This window comes from Callithrix jacchus, chromosome 16, assembly GCF_049354715.1.
Source record: "Callithrix jacchus isolate 240 chromosome 16, calJac240_pri, whole genome shotgun sequence".
NCBI classification, from domain to species: Eukaryota; Metazoa; Chordata; class Mammalia; order Primates; family Cebidae; genus Callithrix; species Callithrix jacchus.
The window spans coordinates 10351662-10373620 of record NC_133517.1 but is presented as its reverse complement, the minus strand read 5'-3'; the positions used below and the strand labels follow the sequence as shown (position 1 = coordinate 10373620).

At 41.0% G+C, this 21959-nt stretch overlaps 2 long non-coding RNA genes across 2 annotated transcripts in view; one reads left to right on the top strand and one right to left on the bottom strand.

Moving 5' to 3' along the window:
• LOC118150973 (uncharacterized) overlaps positions 1–21959 on the top strand; it is a 51825-nt gene that overhangs the window by 13504 nt on the left and 16362 nt on the right. The window lies entirely within an intron of this gene.
• Positions 1350–14631, bottom strand: LOC144579694 (uncharacterized). The gene is made up of 3 exons (XR_013527833.1): positions 14346–14631; positions 5004–5098; positions 1350–2394 (listed from the first exon to the last, which is right to left on the bottom strand). It is a non-coding gene; the product is annotated as an uncharacterized LOC144579694 (long non-coding RNA).

Genomic DNA, 21959 nt, shown 5'->3' with positions numbered 1-21959 from the left:
TGATTTCATGTTCAGGAGGCTGAGACAGTTGGATCACTTGAGGCCAGCAGTTTGAGATCAGCGTGGCCATCATGATAGAACCCCTTCTCTACTAAAAATACAAAAAAAATGGTTGGTCATGGTGGCGGGTGCCTGTAATTCCACCTATTCAGGAGGCTGAGGCAGGAGAATCACTTGTACCTGGGAGACAGAGGTTGCAGTCAGCCAAAATTGTGCCATTGATCTCCAGCCTGGGTGACGGTGAAACTCCATCTTGAAAATAAATAAAGTAAATAAAATAAAATAAAATATAAATAAACAAATTTTAGCTGAATAGAGATTAAAGTAGAAATTATATATGAGACAATCAGGACAGAATGTATGTGTGTGAATTGGAGAAATAAGTAAGAACATTATATCTTCACCCCTCAGTTAAAGGTTATAATCAGAAAAGAAAACCAATACTTTATAAAAAATCACTTATTTAGAAATATGGTTGTAAATATGCCAAGAGGTGACTAACTAGCTGAATGGTTTAATCCTTGGGAAAAGGACCAGAGGAGGAGTAAAGAGAGAACTCTGTTTTGCACAAGTGACCTTTTAGAAGTGTTTGATTTTTATTTTTAATTCTAATTCTGAGAAACAAATTGCATTTGACTTTTAACAATTCTGGATCACTTTGATAAAAAAAAGTTATATTATTTAATAAAGAAGAAATTTATTATAAATAAATAGACTTTAGTTATTCACTGGTGAATTTCTTTATCCAGCTGTTCATTTTCTTGAACATCTATCACAATTGTTTTAATGTCTATTTTTATAACTCCAATACCCAGATTTTCTGTATTTTATTGTCTGTTATTTCTCTTTATTTTCACTTAATTTGGTTTCTTTTCCGGACATGCCTGTGGATTTTTGGTTAAATGCCACGTCATATTTTTAAAACTTATAGTGTTTATACATTTGTTCTCTCTTCTCAGAAAGGTTCAACTTTTCATCCAGCAGGCATTTGGGGTACATAAAGTTCATTTTTGGCTAAGCAGTTTTTGAGATAATTAAAGACTTAATTTGATTATCCAAAAGCTTTTGGTTTGCCCTTAATCTTTTTTAAAATGTTAAATTTTGGTGTGTGTGTGTGTCTGTGTGTGTGTGTACAAACACAGACACACACACACACACATATATATGTTTTATTGCACTTTAGGTTCTGGAGTACATGTGCAGAACATGCAAGATTGTTGCATAGGTACATAAATGGCAATGCGGTTTGCTGCCTCCATTCTCACATCACCTCTATTTGGCATTTCTCCCCAAGGTATCCCTCCTCAAGCTCTCTACCCCCCACTGTCTCTCTTCTAGTCCCCCTCAACAGACCCCAGTGTTTGATGCTCCCCTCCTTGTGTACTTGTGTCCATGTGTTCTCATTGTTAAACACCTGCCTATAAGTTGAGAACATGTGGTGTTTGATTTTCTGTTCTTGTGTCGGTTTGCTAAGAATGATGGTTTTCTGATCCATCCACGTCCCTAAAAAGGACAGGATCTCATCATTTTTATGGCTGCATAGTATTCCATGGTGTATATGTGACACATTTTCCTTGTCCAGTCTATCACTGATGTGCATTTGGGTTGGTTCCAGGTCTTTGCTACTATCAACAGTGACACAATGAACATAAGTGTGCATGTATCTTTATAATAGAACAATTTATAATCCTTTGGATATATTTTAATGCATATTATATTTCAAGAGCTTCAACTAAAACCGTGGGGTGTTTATCTGTGCCCCTCCTCCTATGGAGGTTATAGACTCCAATTTACCCCAAATTCTTCATTACTTCTTAGCATCCTACCTGCTGCTTGGTTCTTTTCTCTCTTCCTTTGCCTTCCTTTCTTTCCCTCCCTCCCTCCTTCTCTCTGTCCCTCCCTTCTCTCTTTCTTGCTCCTCCTTTCTTCTTTCTTTTCTTTCTTCCCTCCTTCCTTCCTTCCTTCCTTTTGTCTCTTTCTTCATGTCTTTTTCTTTTCTCCTTCATTCCCTCCATCTTTCCTTCTCTTTTTATTTCCCTCATTTTTTCTCTTTCTTCTTTCTCTTTCCTTCTCTCTCGATTTTTCAGTTAAATATTTTAATCATAATAGAAAATCAACATTTTTTAAATGACTTATTTAGAAATATGGGTATAAATATGCAAAAAGATAACTAATTAACTAACTAATGCAAACAGCTAACTAACTCTTTCACACATGCCTTTCACCATGCGCAGTTTCAAGACAGGTAAATGAATACCTTTAAGGGGACAATGGAGAAGAATGGTGCCTCCACATTTCCAAGGTTTCCTTTTGCTTCTATGCCTGTGATACTCTGAAGATCTCTAAGACGTTACTTCATTTTGGCATGGTGGTTCAATGCTACTTGGAAATTAGCTAACATTCAAAAGGAAAGGCAGAAGAGAAAGTCAAGGTTATTCTCTCAAATGCCTGTAAGTTCTCTCTGGTTTTCTTAGCCTATTCTCGAAGTCAAAACTTGGATTCCTGTTTTTTGGCTGGATAATACATGTTTTGAGAATTTTTTTTCAGACATACAAAACAGGCTTTCACATCTGAAGCCAATCGTGATTTTTTTCTCTTGGTTAATACCTTGGGTTCTTGTCTGATCTGAATTTTAGAAATTTAAAAGATTATCAGCATAAGTGTAAATATAATATTTTAATTAAAAATCCTGTAACAGAATAAATCTATGGTTGCTTTTTTTAAGGCAGTGCCTGTGTTAGACCTCTTCTGAGCCTGTATCACATTTTTTTTTAGAAACAATGTTAATGCAGAACATTTTTTCCATTATAAAAGAAGCTAATATTAAAAATGCTTGTTATAGAATGTTCATACTATATGGAGAAAGATCCATGATGGCTGATTGCTAACATCTCAGGATTGTAGCTCCCAGTGAACGTGCAGAGAACGAGAGGATGCCACACTTTCAGAAGAATTTTTGTCGCTAACGGACCAGAAGATTCCCAGCGGAGGAGCCCCATGGGTCGCCAGTGCAACTCTTGTGGCCGGTGTCGTGGTTTTTCAGGTACCTCAGCACGGCGGCTCTTGATGTAGAATAAACTGGACTGGGTTCCTTTCTGACTGATGTTTGGAGCTCCAGGAAGACAGAGTCACCAATTACAGACTCAAGAATAAAGGGAGACAAGAGATTCCCAGGCAGAAGAGCACCATATGTCTTAATGCTGCTGTTTTGGCTGGCGCAGTGGGTTGCTCAGATTCCGGCGCTGGGAATCAATCAATTGGACATCCACTCAGAAACCTAATTAGAAAGGCACTAATTGCAAAGATGACAGATGGATAAATTTATAATGAAGGGAAGAAACCAGCCTAAAAAGGCTGACAATACCCAAAATTGAAATGCCTCTTTCTCTACAGGGGATTACAGTTTCTCTTCAGCAATGGAACAAGACCTGATGGAGAAAGACTGTGTTCCATTAACAGAAGTAGGTTTCAGAAGGTGAATGATAAGAAACTTCTGGGAGTTAAAAGAACTTGTTCTAACCCAATGTAAAGAAACTAAGAACTTTGAAAAAAGGTTTGACGAAATGCTAACAAGAATAGACAATATAGAGAGGAATATAAATGAATTAACAGAGTTGAAAAACACAACACGAGAACTTTGTGAACTATGCACAAGTTTTCATAGCCGAATTGATCAAGCAGAAGAAAGGATATCAGAGGTCGAAGACAAACTTAATGATATAAAATGAGAAGACAAAAACAAAGAAAAATGGATTAAACAGGAATGAGCAAAGTCTTCAAGAAATATGGGACTATGTGAAAAGATCTAATCTACATTTGATAGGTGTATCTGAATGTGACGAAGAGAATGAATGCAAGCTGGAAAATACTCTTCACGATATTATCAAGGAAAACTTTCCCAACCTAGCAAGGCAGGACAATATTCAACTCCAGGTAATACAGAGAACACCACAAATATATTTCTCAAAAAAAGCAACCCCAAGGCACATAATCACTAGATTCACCAGGGTTGAAATGAAGGAGAAAATACTAAGGGCAGCCAGAGAAAAAGGTCAGGTTACCCACAAAGGGAAGCCTATCAGACTTACAGCAGATCTCTCAGCGGAAACCCTACAAGCCAGAAGAGATTGGGGGCCAATATTCAACATCCTTAAAGAAAAGAACTTTCAGCCCAGAATTTCATATCCAGCCAAACTAAGCTTCACAACTGAAGAAAAAATAATTGTTTTTTATGAAGAAGCAAGTACTCAGAGATTTTATTACCACCAGGCCTGCTTTACAAGAGCTCCTGAAAGAAGCATTACACATAGAAAGGAACAACCAGTATTAGCCTTTGCAAAAATATACCAAAAATAAGGAGCATTAACATAATGAAGAATTTACATCAACAAATGGACAAAACAGCCAGCTAACATCAAATAGCGGTAATCCTATATTTAACCAATAAAATCCCTTAATCAAAAGACACAGCCAAAACCCAATGGTATGCTGCATTCTGACCCATATCGTATGCAAGGATACACAATGACTCAAAGGGATGGAGAAAGATTTACCAACCAAATAAAGAGCAAAAATAAATAAATAAATTAAAAGCAGGAGTTGCAATTCTTGCCTCTGATAAAATGAATTTTAAAGCAACAAAGATATAATGGTAAAAGGATGAATGCAACAAGAAGAGCTAACAATCCTAAATATACAGGAACACCCAGATACATAAGGCCTATAAAGAGACTTAGACTCTCTAGACTCCCACACAATAATAGTGGGAGACTTCAACATCGATATTAGATAGATCAATGAGACAGAAAGTTAATAAGGATATTCAAGACTTGAACTCAGATCCGGAACAAGTAAACTTCATCAACATTTATAGAACTCTCCACTTTAAATACATAAAGTATACATTCTTATCAGTATCACGTCACACCTACTCATAGGTTTAAATAAAATATTGATCGGCCATTATTAAGCACAATTATTGGCATAAAAGAGGTTTTCAATACCCATTTTTAGAATAAAACAACATTCCTCTTCTCCCTCTTTTTCTTCCTCTGTCTTCCTCTCCTTCATTTGTGTTTCTTTCTTTCTTTCTCTCCTTCTATAAAAAAATAAATAAAGGAGAATTGCATTTATGGAACAGAAACTTACATTTACTAAGTGCCTATTGCACAGCAGGTTCCAAGCAAGGCAACTCTGCAAATGAACTCTCTCCATGTGCTCAGTGAGTTAGCCATTGTTAGCTGGCACTTATGGATAAGTAAATCAAGAACTTGGGGAAGTACATCACCCTAGGTCCCCCAGCCCACACACACAAAGGAATTTTTCTCTCAGCCTTTGGTAGGACAGCCTTACTACCTCTTAGTACTCTGGTGAAAGTGTATTTTCTTTGCAATTTATTTTTGTCAGGGACACAAAACTTTTTTCATGTAGGTTTTCTTAGCTACAAGTTGACTTTTGTGTTGAAGGAGCAAGATTACCAAGACAGGCATAAACCTCATGACTGTCATTTTCCAATCAGAAAAATGGTTATAAATGGCTGATCATTTTAAGTTATTTCAACATGTCTGATATAGGGAAAAAAGCATGAGCTATGTTCAAGACCCAGCCTTGTAATTTATCCTTGTGATCTAAGGCAGCTATTTAACCTCCCTGAAACTTAATTTTTCTCATCTGTAAAATAACACAATCACTTAGGTCATAAGACTTTTTTTTAACTTTCATTTTAGGTTGAGGAATATATGTGCATATTTGTAGAAGGTAAACTTGTCTCACAGGGGTTTGTTGTACATATTATTTCATTACCCAGGTACTAAGGCTAGTACCCAACAGTTATTCTTTTTGATCCTTATAGGATTATTATAAATGTGAAATTAGGTATCTAAACCACCTAGTATGGTACTCATACATATTAAGCGATCAATAAATTTTAATTCTCTGAACTCTCTCATTTCTCTCTTTTAAGGCTTATATTTGGGGTAGAAAAAAATCTGTATTATATGTACAATCATATTCATCCATAAAATGTAATAATATATGTATTGTTATATAACATCATTAAAGTATTATATATGTATTATATACAAGTGTATTTTATAGAGCACATATATCATGTATAGTATAGAATCCATTCAGCCTCCTGAAAATGCAGTTTGCATGTGTACAAAGTCACAGGTGCCTCAGCAACCTATCTCAAATGACCATCTAGTGGATGTTTGTAGTTAGATACAAACGCTTTCAATAAATACTTGGTGGACAAATGCTGGGGCAGACTCTCTTGGAAGAGTTACCCGCTATCCTTGCTCAGCTGGAACCATCTGAGTATAGCTCTTGCCATTCACTGCAAGCTATAAGGTCTGCAGGTCTGGTCCACAGGTGGAAATGTGATTCATTTCTGTACTAAGGTAATGTAGAGAATTATGACTCCCATGCCTACTGTATAAAGCCCTCGGGTGGTACAGTGTGTCATAACAGGGCCTGGTAAAATTGTGACTGTGATATGCCCACCCAGCAAACAAGATTGTCACACTCACCCAATGACACATCCTATTCAGGTAAGGTTCTGAATCTCACACCCAAACACAACTGAAAGGTTGATTGAACTAATTTGGGCTACAGAAAATAAAAATTACTCTTAACTCATTTTCATTTGTGACTTTTTTACATAGATATATTCACAAATAGACATGACATAGACATGCTCATATAATCATGTATGTGTATATGTGTTTATGTATCTGCATGTTTATGCTTATATTATCTATATCTACAAAAAAAGGCAAACAGAAAAAACCCTAGGTCAGAAGTCATTTTTCTGTCAGTTCCCTGAAGCCCAGGTAAATCAATTAAGCTAATTAGCTCAGTTCAAGCAAATTAAATCAGGGCCATGAATGACTTTCTAATTTCCTTGTGCCTGTGAAAATGTCCTTCTATCTTGTCACCCACATATTTTAAAATCAGGAGCTCTCAATTTAGCTCAGTGGGGTACTGGCCATCCAGCTGAGACTGGGCAAAGTTGGCTGACACCAGTGTGTGTAGCATTCAACACACTGATTCTTTGACCTGGCTAACACGTGCTACTTTTAGTCCTTTGGTGACTGATGATTCTGGCCTGGTTGTCTTTTGCCCCAGTGCCACATTCTCTGACATTTGTTTTCAGTACCCAAATGTAATTTTAGGAAACATACTTAAGCTTTTCTTCTCCTATGCAAAAAGACACTTCTCAAGCCACCAAAACGGAAAAAGTGTACTCCTATGTCACACGCACATAAAGAAAGGAACAGTTCCTGCCTTGATGGGAACCTAATGTGAATCAGCACTCTCAAATCTGTGTGGGGGTCTTTGTGCTGGGGCTGGTTTATCTCTGCCTCATGTTCACCAGAATGGACAGGGTCAACATTGGTAATGAATGAAACCCCTGGCCTTAGTGCATTTTCTGCTCACAAAAGTGAGCAACAAGGGCCAACGGTTTCTTAGTATACGTTGACTGCAGCAGGACGTATACCACAGTGGACCTCCATCTGTTTACTCTTGTAGGTGTAGTTGATAGGGCAGATAGGCCTTTACATGTACGGAATTTTCTTTTTATATTTTTTATAGTACCAAAAGATAACAATACATCTATCGTCTCTATCTAAATTCTATAAATGTAGATAGATGGTTAATTGATGTAGAGATAGACATAAATAGGTAGATAAACACACATACAGGATGATATGAGTATGTCTCTGTAAATATGTATATGTATGATGTTCACCAACATACATTTTGAATAACACTGCCAATACTAAGCATGCAGAATTAGACTTAGAAGCCCTAATGAGGAGCCATTATTTGTGAATTTATGTTAGGGCCATGGGGCTGGGGTGATTCACTTCTCACCTGGTCAGAAAGGGAAAGGTCAACATGGACCTAGCCCTGAATGGCTCCATGCCTTAGTGCATTTCTGCTGACAGAAATGAGCAACAAGGACCAATGGCTCCTTCACATATTAACATCTCAGAATGGCACACAGCTCTATAATGTTGTATGTATAAATGTAAACAAAGCTCCACCTCTTGAAGCCATGCCTGGCAAGTAAGCGGGCAGTACTGCCATGTGAGGCTCCATGCCCAGCTTAGCACAGCAGGGCCCTGCTTTCCCTCTCAGTGGATGCCTGCACTCCCCATTTCCACCACTGCAGTCTACCTTGATCCTTCAGCATAGCCCATTTGGCTTGTGAGCTGATGGGATTCGCCTATGCTGAGCTAATACAGATTCATCTGGGCTGAGCAAATTGAATAATTACATGCACCTGGGCTGAAGAGGATGGAGCCTTTTTTTTAGCTGCGCTGAAGAGGATAGAAATGGCCTTTTACCTAGATTTTATTTGGACTTTTTTACATAGCCATACTCAAAAATGGACATTACATAGACATATAACCCCACATATGTGTGGTTGTTTATATGTCTACCTATCCATATTTATATATCTACAATGAAAAGCCTCCAAAGAAAGTAGGTCAGAGATTACTTCCGCTTCTAGCCCCTCCCTCCCAGAAGAATCCAATCAGCTAATTACCTCAGACCACATAAATGCAGTCCAAGCCATACCACTTCCCATTCTCTTTGTATCTGTGAAAAAGTCATTGTTATCTGACATTAGTGATTTTAGTTCAGGAGCTCATCAAATCACCGAGTAGTGTTCTTGTAATGCAGGTAATACCAGCAGAGCTTGCTGACTCCAATGGCTGGGTGTAGCCTTTGACAGAAGAAGCCACTGGCCTGGTCAATAAGAGCTTTTTTGGTAGTACAGCACAAGTTAACTCTGGCCTGGTTGTTGTTTGCCTGAGAACCACATTCCCTGACATCTGTGTTTTGTGCCACAGTCTACCTTCAGGGCACAAACCTAGACTTTCTTTGCCTTACCCCAAAGACCCTTCTCCAGCTACCAAAACAAAAAGACAAAACTGTACTTCTATGTTCTATGTTTATAGAAAAAAGGGCTCCTGTCTTAATGGGAGCCCAAATGAGGAGCCATTATTTGTGGATTTGTGTTAGGGTCATTGGGCTGAAGTGGTTCACTTCTGACCTGGTGTTCATCAGAAAGAGAAAGGCCAACACCGACCTAGAATTGAATGGCTCTCATTCCTTAGTGCATTTCTGCTGACAGAAGTGAGCAACAAGGACCAATGGCTCTTTTGAATACACTGAATGCGGCAAGATGCATGTCACAGTGTTTGGTTACTGTTTGTTTACTATTACAGACATAGTTTACAGGACAGACAGGCCTCTACATAGATGGATGTCGTATATTACTATCAGGACCTAAAAATATCAGTACTTCTACCTTGTATATCTACATCTTGTATGAATAAAGATACGTAGATATATACATGTAGATATTTATATAAATACACACACACACAGAAACATATCAGTATTTCTATGTAAATATGCACATATACATTGGGGTACTTGCCAACAGACACTGTCAGTAACCCTACGTGCCTTAAGGGTGAAGACTTAGTCTATCTTCCCTCCTGTTTGGCTCAATACCATCCTAGAATGAAAAACAGCCATAGAAGCTTGTATGTGTAAACACAAAATTTTATTTTTAGGAGCAAGGCCTGGCACATAAACTGACGATACTGCCAGTTTAATTTTATTTTCCTTTTGATGCAGAATTTTACACTTTTTACCCAAGCTGGAGTGCAGTGGTGCAATCTTGGCTCACTGCAACTCTGCCTCCCGGGTTCAAGTGCTTCTCCAGACTCAGCCTTTCAGGTAGCTGAGATTATAGGTGCATATCACCACAACTGGCTAATTTTTGCATTTTTAGTAAAGACAGGATTATATCATGTTTGTCAGTTTGGTCTTGAACTCCCGATCTCAAGTCATTCACCTGCCTCAGCCTCCCAAAGTGCAGGCATGAGTCACTTTGCCCAACCTCCACTTAAGGTTTTTTGTCCACCTTAACACTTCAGGGACCAGATTCTCTTCTGGATATAGGCCTGCATTCCTCACATCTGCCACTGTGGGCCTGCCTTACTCGTTAAGCAGTTTCAATTCTTGAGTGGAATTCACCTGGATTGGGCCAATTAGCTGATCGGACTCACCTTTCCCATCAGCTAATTGTGCTAATTGAGTAGATTCACCTGGGCTGGAGGGACTGGAAAAGGAAGGACCTTTGACCTAGTTTTTATTTGGGCTTCTATACACAGATGTACTCACAAATTACATGGACATAGTCATGTAATCCAGTGTGTGTGTTTTTGGTATGCCTATTTGTAAGAATATCTACAAAGAAAGGCTCCAAAAGAAAACCAGGTCAGAGGTCTTGTTTTGTTTCTATCCCCTGTATCCTATATGTAGCCAATGAGACAATTAGTTCAGTCAAAGTGAATTCAGTTTGAGCCAAGCACCACTTCACATTCTTGTACCTGTAAAAAAGCCTTTGTTATTTGGCACTGAGGTTTGGTTTAATTCAGGAGCTCATCAAACCTACCCAGTACTGTTATGGCTATTCAGCTAGGGTCGTCGAGAACTGGCTGACACAGGTGGGTGTAGTCTTTGACACACAGGACCTTTGGACTGGCCAGTAAGAGCCGCTTTGGGCACTTGGGCATGCGTTGACTCTAACCTTGTCGTCTTTTGCCCAGGAACCACGTTTCCCTACATTTGCTTTCAGTGCTGCAGTTTAACTTCAGGGCACAGACCTAGAGTTTTTTTCTTTACCCAAATAAACCTCTCTCCAGCAACCAACTCTGAAAGACAAGAATGTACCTGTCAGACAGGCGCGGTGGCTCACGCTTGTAATCTCAGCCATTTGGGAAGCTGAGGCAGCAGATCACTTGAGGTCAGGGGTTAGAGACCAGCCTGGCCAGCATGGTGAAACTCTGTCTCTACTAAAAAATATAAAAAAACATTATGCGGGCGTGACGGTGTGCCTATAGTCCCAGATACCTGAGAGGCTCACTTTGACCTGGGAGGCAGAGGTTGCAGTGAGCCAAGACTGTGCCACTGCACTTTAGCCGTGATGCTTCAGCGGTCCCAAGTCACCTCATTAGCTGGTTGGACTCAGATGGGCTGAATTGACTCACCAGGGCTGTAGGTGCTGGAATATAAAATGACTTTTGACCAGACTGAGTGACAGAGTGAGACTCCATCTCAAAAACCAAATAAAAGAAATTGGGCAAAAGCCTTTGAACTAGGACTGGTTCATTCCTGGCCTTGTGTCTACTGAAAAGAAAAGTGTCATTATTGACCTCACAGTGAATGACTCCCATGGCCTTAGTGAATTTACTGCTCACAGAAGTGAGGAGTAAAGATCAATCATTCCTTAGTATACATAGAATGCATCAGGATGTTTTCAGAGTATATGTTCATTGTGTAGTATTTTAGATATAGTTTAAAGAGCACATAAGTCTTTACATGTATGGAAGCCTTTTTATATTATTACTTTAATACCTAGCAATACTTCTACCTTGTGTATATTTACTCTGTTTCAATGTAGATAGATATATACACACATGGATATAGATGTAGACAAGTAGACAGATAAGCACAGGCAGAGAGTATTATCTGAGATACCTATGGAAGTATTCAGTATACATTCAATATTTTCCAACAAATATTTCAATACTCCAGCCTATCCTAAGGGCACAGACGTTGTCTTTCTTTTCTGCTGTATGGCTCAATACCATCCCAGGATGGAGCTCAACCACAGAATTTTGTACATATGAACATAAAGCTTCACCCTCAGGCAAAAGTCCAGGAAGTTAGTGAGCTGTGCTGCCAATATAAGGTGTCATGTCCAGCTCAGCATCTCAGGGCCCTGTGCTTTTCCCTGAGGGATTTCTGTGTTTTTCACTTCCATCCTTGTGGGCCTGTCTTGATGCTTCAGCAGTCCCACATCACCTCACTGGCTAATTGAACTCACCTGGGCTGAGCTAATTGGCTGAATTGACTCTCCTGGGCTATAGGGGCTGGAACCTGAAATAGCCTTTGACCTAGATTTTACCTGGGGCTTTTTGGCATAGACATCACATAGAAGTATCCATATAATGCTGTATGTGTGTGTTTACTTATCTACCTATCTGTATTGATACAAAAGAAAGCCCCATAAAAAGCTAGGTCAGTGGTCATCTCTCATGCCAGCTGCTCCAGCCCAAATGAATCCAACGGGCCAATTAGCTAAATACAAGTTTATCTAATCGAAGGCAAATGCCCCACTCCATTCTTCTTCTACTGGTGACAAAGTCCTTTTTACCTGGCACCTAGGTGTTTTTAATTCAGGGGCTCAAGAAACCAGCCCAGTGAAGGTCTGTCCATCCAGCTAGGGCTGGGAAGAGCTGGCTAACAGCAGCAGGCAAAGACTTTGACAGAAAAACTGCCTGAATAATACAGCCAGTTTTGGCCCTAGGGTGCGTGTCAACTCCCACCTGTTGTCTTCTGCTCAGGTACCATGCACCCTAACATTTGCTCTCAGTATGGCAGTCTCTTTTCAGGAAATAGATCTAGGCTTCTTTCACCCCATAACTAAAAAGTCATTTCTCCAGCCAGCAAAAATTAAAGACAGGAGTGTGTTCCTACATCAAACATTAATCGAAAAAAAGAAAATCTCCTGCCTTGATGAAAACACTGAAGAGAAATCAGCATTCTCAGATCTGGGTGAAGGCCTTTGGAATGGGGCCAGCTCATCTCTGACCTGGTGCTCACTGGAAGGAGGAAGGGTTAACATCAACCTGGCACTGAATGATGCTGTGGGCTTTATATGTTTTCTACTCACAGAAATGAGCAGCAGGAATGAATGGTTTTCTAGTACACATAACATGCAGCAGGATGTATGTCAGAGTCTAGCTTTATTTGTGTACTATTGTGGATATGGCGTATAGGCAGACAGGTCAGATGTATGGAAGTTTCTTTTTATATTCTTTACATTGACTTTGCCTATCAATAATGTTTTCTATATTGTTACTCTGTATGAATATAGACAGATATAGGTATGTAAATAAACACACACACACATACATATGATATGAGTGTGTTTATTAAAAAAAACTTATGTATAAAGATGATGTTCCCCAACAGAGGTTTTCAATATTGCGTAATATAAGGGAACAGACCTAGAAATTCTTCCCTCCTATATTGCTCAGTACTATTCCAGAATGGAATGAAATCATAGTACCCTGTATGTGTAAGGAAATCTTAGAACTTTTAGAGGCAGTGCCTGGGAAGTAGTGACAGGTAATGTTCACGTCCAAGTGTGTACTCGAGAAAACTGAAAATACATTTATATAAACACCTGTATACCACCTTAATAGAAGCAGTATTCATAGCCAAGAGAGGGAACAACCCAAGTTGGTCCATCCATCCTGTGGGGACTCACTGAGCCATAAAGAAAAAGCAGTGCTGAGGCGTGCATGCCACAGAACAGAAACACGGTGCTAATTGAATACAGCCAGTCACAGAGAGCCACACACAGCATGATGCCATTCCTAGGAAAGTCCAGAATAGGCAGATCCATAGGGGCAAAACATGGACTGATGGTTTTTATTGTCTGGGGGTTGAGTAGCCACTTAATGGCATGGAGTGTCTCTTGGAGTGATGAAAATCTTTCTGAATTAAGTAGCATTGATGGTTGGATGGCATTGTGAATATACTACATACTCTGATTTGTACACTTTAAGATGGTTAAAATGGTGAGTTTTATTTTATGTGAAAATTATCGCAATCAAACGAAAGTCAGCAAATGATTTCAAAAGGTTAGTTAATGCCCCAAAACCAAGTGAAACTCATGAGAAGATGCCCACCCACAGGAGTCTCACTTTCCCCCTGTCAGTCAGGCAGCCTGGGGGATGCCTTGGCGTGGAGCAGGACGGCAGGCCCCCTGACTGCTCTAGGATGGGATCAGCATTTGCTGGTGGTGCTAGCTTGGCTGCTGTGAGTGTGATGAAGATGGTTGCAGAATGATCTTGTCCACTCATAAGCAGGGTCTTTCTCCGTCTCCTCCACATCCCAGGATAGCTCCAGGAGCCTGTTATCTAAGGCCTGACAGCCAAATGTTCAAGGAGCAGACATTTAAAGGTGGTACTTAATTCCGAGTGTCTTCCGCTAAGAAAGTTACTAAGCAGGTGATAAATCACCCACCAAGTGGTGCAGGGTGCAGCAGTAGCATCCACAACAATGGCTCAGGAACTGGGTTTCCTGGGTAAACTGTGGGGCACTGTGGTGTGCATGGTCCTGTCGGAAACTCACCCTTCCTGTGCAGCCAGCAAATGCCTGGCTTCTCCTCCCTTACATCACTCTTTGCAGCTCCCAGTCCCCTCGGGGACAGAGCAGCCCCGCCACTGGCAGGCAGGCCTTACCTGGAAATCCCAGCCGAGAGGGCTTTCAACGAGAGGCACCCTCACACTGTTTGGGCAGGTCTGCAGCAACTTGGTGATTCCTGGGGAGCGCCGTGGACATCCCTGAAGCCCCGACAGATCTTTCTTCTGCCTGGCTCGGCCTGCCGGATTCCTAAAATCGCAGGACTCAGCGATGATCGCGCGGAGAAAGAGTCCGTTGCCCGATGCTGAGGCACTGCCACAGAGGACCGCTGCTTTGGGAAGCCACTGTGATCGTTCCCCAGGCAACGGTGGCTGTTACTGTGACGCGAGTCCAGGCTCAGCGCTGGCGCTTGTGACAGGCCGCTTGCGCATGCGCTTTCGTCTGCCCAGCTGGGGAGCCGCGATGTTGGCGCTGTCCAGCTGCTGCCGCACAGGTACAAAGTGGAGTCGGTGGCAGGGGCGGCGCCTGGAAGGAGGCTGCGTGCCACGAGCAGCATAGGACCCTGACAGACCTGACCTGAGTACTTCCTTGAGCCCACTCTTCGGTTCCGGTCGGGTGGGGGAGGAGAGCGCTTCAGGCCTGGAAGCGGGCACTATGGGTGTTACCAGAACGTTACCGGGCCCCATGAGCTGACTGCCACTTTTCGACCTGGGCCACCCACCAAGGGGCCCTGCCTTGATCTCCAAGCCCAGGGGTTCCTGCTTCTCAGCACTACTGTCTGGACATGGAGGGAACAACCACAAGGAGGCAAGCCCAGTGTGCAGCAAGGTGGCGACACCTGGAACTGGCTTCCCATGGGGGCCGAACAGGTGTATAGGGTGTCTCCAAAGATTTCTGTGGTGAATCCAAGCCCCAGAGAGATGCCCAGAGATGCCCCGGTGGGCCCCCAAGAAAGCCAAGCACAGTAAGATGACATCTGCCATCGGAAGAGGGCCTGTGCCAAAGTCCAAGCCTCCTTCAGGGACTCGTGCCTGAGGAGCCAGGAGGAGCCGGCAAAAGGGCAAGATGCCCCAACCTCACACCGGGATCACTATCTGTCACCTGGCATGCATCCAGCCACCTTCAGTCTCTTTAGCTCCGTGAAATTCCTGGCACTCAACAGGTTCAATGTTGATAAGACCTGCATGTCCTTCAGCAAAAAGACCTCAGTCAAACTTATATCAAATACACACACACACACACACACACACACACACACACACACACGTCCTGATGAGTACTAATAGGTTGAGTCCTTTGGCAGAAAGAGCTCAATCAATCTGGTATTTTAAAGACAGTTTGTAAGACACAAAAGATACTCATATAGGTTTAAATAATTAATAAGTGAATCACAAGCTCTTTATGTTTTTAAATACTGTTTCAAATTAATCATCCTCAAGTCCATCCTCAACCTTCCCCAAATTTTCTTGAATTTAATCCTCCACTATAGAGGATTGTTACTGTTTTCTTTATTTTTGTTGTGTCATTTACATTATTGTATTAGACTCATTTTGGGGGGTCATTTTTGCCCTACAGCAGTCCAAATTATTCGTGTGTATCTCATGAACATGGAACTATGTAGTACTCTACCCTATATTCTTGGAAACTTAACCTTTAGACAAACCCCCAAGACATTCTACATAAACTAAGTCCAGAATATTAGCCAATTCCTTTCAACTTTCCGAGATTTGTTGAAGGATTTTCTCTTTCTCTACTATAATTTTTGCTCGATCTTTCTCACTGGTGGTATGAAAAAACTCATAAAATGTAAGACTTCATGCCATTCTTTGAGAAATTACAAGTGACATTCACAATCATAAAAATCGATGACATGATTTGGAAATAGATATTTAAAAATCTAACAAATACTAATACATTTGTTTTATCAAAATAGGTTTATTCTTTTTGAAATCGATTTATCACTTTGAAGTAAAAATGTAATTTTTGAGGTAAATATGTAAAAACCTTACAACAGCTCGCTGGATGCGCGGAGAGGGTGAGCCGGGGACGCATTTCCAGAGGGATCTTAGTTGCCCACAGAACGGGGAAATTCCCAGGTATAAAAGAGACGTGGGACACCAGGCAGAGGTCTTGGCTGGTGTAGCCAGCAGCCGGTGAAGCTCTGGCTGCGCTGGAGCACAGAGGCGCTCCACAGTGCTCCATACAAAAGCGTACTGTTACGGGTGCCCTGTTGAACTGGCAAACTGAGACCTGAGAGGGCTGAACTTGAGACTGAATGGGACTTGGACAGTGAGCCAGCCCAGGAAATCCCAGGGACGCAGCATTTGGGGTAGCACACTGCGACAAACAAAATGGCAATTCCAAATGCTCCCGGTGAGGAGGTTATCTTAAAGCACAGCTCCGTGGGGGAGGGGCGTCCGCCATTACCGAGGCAATCAGCCCCTACTGAGGAATATGCCCATTGCTGATGCAGTCTGTTGTTGCCGAGGCAACCCGGTACAACAGAGAGACTCCACTGCAGTGCCTAGCCTGTGGCAACAGGGCGGAGACCGCAGCAAAAGGGCAGAGCCTGCAGCAACAGGGCAAACCTCACACCAGCAGGGCGGAGCCTTGGCAGGCAAATAGTGACTTACTGCTTCCTAGCTGGGCAAGACAGCGAGGCGGACACTCACAAGGAAAGCCCCAACTTAACCCCAGAAAGAGCATCTGAGAAAAAAAGGTTTTTTTTTTTTTATGAGTTATGTTGCAGCAGAATTAAACATAGCAACCTAACAGCCCTGAATGAACAACAGAGCTCACAGCTCAGCACTTGAGCTCCTACAAAGTAGAGACTGTCTCTTCAAGCAGCTCCCTGACCCCTCTATATCCAAAAGACTGACATTTGGCAGGCATCATTCTGGGACAAAGATAGCAGAAAAAGAAACTGGTAGCATCCCTCGCTGTTCTGCAGCTGCTATAGGTGCACCCCAGACAAGCAGGGCCTGGAGTAGACCTCAGCAGTCATACAGCGAAGGGGCTAGACTGAAAGAAGGAAAACCCAGTAACAGAAATACTCCATGATCAACAATCTGCGTGTCCACTCAAAGACCCAATCGAAAAGTCAGCAACTACACAGACGACAGGTGGATAAATTCACAAAGATGAGAAGAAACCAGTGAAAAAAGGAGGAAAACACCCAAAACCAGAACACCTAGCCGCCTAGAAAGGGCCAAAACTCCTCACCAGCTAGGGAACAAAGCTGAATGGAGAATGACTGTGACGAAATGACGGAATTAAACTTCAGAAGGTGAATAATGAGAAAGTTTTGTGAGCTAAAAGAACATGTTTTAAATCAATGCAAAGAAACTAAGAACCTTGAAAAAAGATTCGAGGAAATGATAACAAGAATGGATACCTTAGAGAGGAATATGAATGAATTAAAGGAGCTGTAAAACACAATACGAGAACTTCGCGAAGGATGCACAAGTTTCAATAGCCTAACTGACCAAGCAGAAGAAAGAATATTAGAAGTCGAAGATCAACTCAATGAAATAAAATGAGAAACCAAGATCAGAGAAAAAAGAGCAAAAAGGAATGAGCAAAGTCTCCAAGAAATGTGGGACTATGTGAAGAGACCTAACCTACATTTGATAGGCGTACCACAGTGTGATGAAGAGAATGAATCCAAGCTGGAAAATACTCTTCAGGACATTATCCAGGAAAATTTCCCCCACCTAGCAAGACAGGCCAACACTCAATTGCAGGAAATACAGAGAACACCACAAAGATATTCCGCAAGAAGAGCAACCCCAAGGCACATAATCGTCAGATTCAACAGGGTTGAAATAAAGGAGAAAATACTAAGGGCAGCCAGGGAGAAAGGTCAGGTCACCCACAAAGGGAAGCCCATCAGACTCACAGTAGATCTCTCGGCAGAAACTCTACAAGCCAGAAGAGAGTGGGGGCCAATATTCAACATCCTTAAAGAAAAGAACTTTCAACCCAGATTTTCATAACCAGCCAAACTGAGCTTCAGAAGTGAAGGAAAAATAAAATCCTTTGTGAACAAGCAAGTACTCAGAGATTTTGTCACCACCAGGCCTGCTTTACAAGAGCTCCTTAAAGAGGCACTACAACATAGAAAGGAACAACCAGTAGCAGCCATTCCAAAATCACACTAATTGCTAAAGAACATCAACATAATGAAGAATCTACAAAAACTAACGGGCAGAACAGCCAGCTAGCCTCAAAATGGCAGAATCAAATTCACACATAACAATATTAACCCTAAATGTAAATGGACTAAATGCACCAATCAAAAGACACAGACTGGTATATCGGATAAAAAGCCAAAACCCATCAGTGTGCTGTATCCAGGAAACTCATCTCACATGCAAGGATACACAAAGGCTCAAAATAAAGGGATGGAGGAAGATTTACCAAGCAAATGGAAAGCAAAAGAAAGCAGGTGTTGCAATTCTCATCTCTGATAAAATAGACTTTGAAGCAACAAAGATCAAAAGAGACAAAGAAGGCCATTACATAATGGTAAAAGGATCGATACAACAAGAAGAGCTAACGATCCTAAACATATATGGACCCAATACAGGAGCATCCAGATACATAGGGCAAGTTCTTAACGACTTACAAAGAGACATAGACTCCCACACAATAATAGTGGGAAACATTAACACTCCACTGTCAATATTAGACAGATCAACCAGACAGAAAATCAACAAGGATATCCAGGGCTTGAACTCAGACCTGGAGTACGCAAACTTGATAGACATTTACAGAACTCTCCACCCCAAATCCAGAGAATATACATTCTTCTCAGCACTACATCACACCTACTCTAAAATTGACCACATAATTGGAAGTAAAGCACTGCTCAGCAAATGCAAAACAACTGAAATCATAACAAACAGCCTCTCAGACCATAGTGCAATCAAGTTAGAACTCAAAATTCAGAAACCAACCCAGAACCGCTGAGCTTCATGGAAACTGAACAACTGGCTTTTGAATGTTGACTGGATAAACAATGAAATGAAGGCAGAAATAAAGAGGTTCTTCGAAACCAGTGAGAACGAAGACACAACATGCCAGAATCTCTGGAACACATTTAAAGCAGTCTCTAGAGGAAAGTATATAGCAATAAGTGCCCATATGAGGAGAATGGAGAGATCCAAAATTGACACCCTATCGTCAAAATTGAAAGAGCTAGAGGAGCAAGATCAAAAAAACTCAAAACCCAGCAGAAGATAAGAAATAACTAAGATCAGAGCTGAACTGAAGGAGATTGAGACACAAAAAACCCTCCACAAAATCAATAAATCCAGGAGCTGATTTTTTAAAAAGATCAACAAAATAGACAGACCACTAGCCAGATTGATTAAAAAGAAAAGAGAGAACAACCAAATAGATGCAATAAAAAATGATAAAGGGGAAATCACCACAGACTCCACAGAAATTCAAACCATCATCAGAGAATATTACAAATGACTCTATGCACATAAACTAATAAACCTGGAAGAAATGGATAAATTCCTGGACGCCTGTGTCCTCCCAAGTCTAAACCAGGAGGAAGCTGAAACTATGAATAGACCAATAACAAGAGCAGAAGTCGAGGCAGCAATTAAGAGCCTACCACACAAAAAAAGGCCCAGGTCCAGACGGGTTCACAGCCAAATTCTACCAGACACACAAGGAGGAGCTGGTACCATTTCTTCTGAAACTATTCCAAATAATTCAAAAAGAAGGAATCCTTCCCAAATCATTCTATAAGACCAATATCATCCTGATACCAAAACCCGGCAGAGACCCAACAAGAAGAGAAAACATCAGGCCAATATTCATGATGAACATAGATGCAAAAATCTTCAATAAAATATTGGCAAGCCGATTGCAACTGCAATTCAAAAAACTTATTCATCATGATCAAGTAGGATTCATCCCGGGAATGCAAGGCTGGTTCAACATACACAAGTCTATCAACGTAATTCACCACATAAACAGAACCAAAAACAAAAACCACATGATTATCTCAATTGATGCAGAGAAGGCATTTGACAAAATTCAACAGCCCTTTATGCTAAAAACCCTCAATAAACTCGGTATCGATGGAACGTATCTCAAAGTAATAAAAGCTATTTATGACAAACCAACAGCCAATATCATACTGAATGGGCAAAAACTGGAAACATTCCCTTTGAAATGTGGCACTAGACAAGGATGCCCTCTTTCACCACTCCTATTCAATATAGTACTGGAAGTTCTAGCCAGAGCAATCAGGCAAGAAAAAGAAATAAAGGGTATTCAAATAGGAAAGGTGGAAGCCAAATGGTCTCTATTTGCAGACGACATGATAGTATACCTAGAAGACCCCATCGCCTCAGCACAAAAACTCCTGAGTCTGATAAGCAACTTCAGCAAAGTCTCAGGATATAAAATCAATGTGCAAAAATCACAAGCCTTCCTCTACACCAATAACAGACTTAAAGAGAGCCAAATCAAGAACGAATTGCCATTCACAATTGCTACAAAAAGAATAAAATACCTTGGAATAACACTCACAAGGAACATAAGCGACCTCTTCAGGGAAAACTACAAACCATTGCTCAATGAAATCAGAGAGGACACAAAAAGATGGAGAAACATTCCATGTTCATGGTTAGGAAGAATTAATATCGTAAAAATGGCTATACTGCCCAAAGTAATTTACAGAATCAATGCTATACCCATCAAGCTACCATTGACTTTTTTCACAGAACTGGAAAAAACAAGCCCATTCAAAATTGGGCAAAGGAGATGAACAGACACTTTACGAAAGAAGACATATATGAGGCCAACAATCATTTGAAAAAATGCTCATCGTCACTGGTCATCAGAGAGATGCAAATCAAAACCATACTGAGATACCATCTCACACCAGTTAGAATGGCGATCATTAAAAAATCTAGAGACGACAGATGCTGGAGAGGATGTGGAGAAAAAGGAACACTTTTACACTGTTGGTGGGAGTGTACATTAGTCAAACCATTGTGGAAGACAGTGTGGCGATTCCTCAAGGCCTTAGAAATAGAAATTCCATTTGACCCATCAATCCCATTACTGGGTATATATCCAAAGGAATATAAATCGTTCTACTATAAGGACACATGCACACGAATGTTCATTGCAGCACTGTTTACAATAACAAAGACCTGGAATCAACCCAAATGCCCATTCATGATAGACTGGACTGAGAAAATGTGGCACATATACACCATGGAATATTATGCAGCAATCAGAAATGATGAGTTTGTGTCGTTTGTAGGGACATGGATGAATCTGGAGAACATCATACTCAGAAAACTGACACAAGAAAAGAAAATGAAACACCGCATATTCTCACTCATAGGCGGGTGATGAAAAATGAGAACACATGGACACAGAGAGGGGAGTACTAAACACTGCGGTGTATTGGGGGGAAAAGGGGAGGGCCAGTGGGAGGGGGAGGTGGGGAGGGATAGCCTGGGAGAAATGCCAAATTTGGGTGAAGGGGAGAAAGCAAACAAAACACACTGCCATGTGTGTACCTATGCAACTGTATTGCATGCTCTGCACATGTAACCACAAACCTAAAATGCAATAAAAAAACAACTTAAAACACTCATATCTTTGTTTTAACATATGGTTATTATTTCAGAAATGTTTAATTTGTGTGTCCTTAGTTAATTTAATGAGGCTTTACC